Raw genomic sequence first — 632 nt, forward strand, 5'->3', positions numbered from 1 at the left:
CCTTAGTGTCTGAATAAAGGCACTTTAGAAACTACAAATGCATCTCCATCTTTCAAAGCAATCAACCAAAAGAAATATTTAATGAACCAAATGCTTATTATATTACTTTGTACTTCAAACCAGATGCCTTTTACACATATGGATGCTACATTGGAAGCCAGTGAGAGTATTTTTCCAAACATGCATCAGAATACTGAACATACATGTAACCATAAAATAGGAAGATCAGATTGAAATATACACAACACTACAAATAGCCATTATCCACTTATCAATCATAAAAAAAATCATACAATATACGTCAGTAAACACGCATTCAGACTCACCTACAAGAGATTGTCAATTCAACACGTGACGTTGGTGTGCCAGCTGACCCCGGCCATATCCAGCTATTACGCAACTCTACTCTAAGCGCTTCTGCTGCCTACCTCTCTTTCCTTCTCTCTTGGCGTGGTTTTGTGACACACCTATGCAAGACGAGTTATGACAGAACCTGAGTATAAAAAGAGAATATATTTTTTCAATGTGTAAATAAAGATTTGTGCAAAATACTACACAAAGCATTATTCCCTAAAAGTTTAAAAAATGCATAAATAAATTTTTATAAAAGAAAAAACATGGGGCTTGGTTTT

General features: G+C 34.7%; 1 pseudogene; it reads right to left on the minus strand.

The window, feature by feature from the left end:
- The window catches only part of LOC119591611, a 25,189-nt pseudogene that overhangs the window by 16,907 nt on the left and 7,650 nt on the right, over window positions 1–632 (minus strand).

This window comes from Penaeus monodon, chromosome 29, assembly GCF_015228065.2.
Source record: "Penaeus monodon isolate SGIC_2016 chromosome 29, NSTDA_Pmon_1, whole genome shotgun sequence".
NCBI classification, from domain to species: Eukaryota; Metazoa; Arthropoda; class Malacostraca; order Decapoda; family Penaeidae; genus Penaeus; species Penaeus monodon.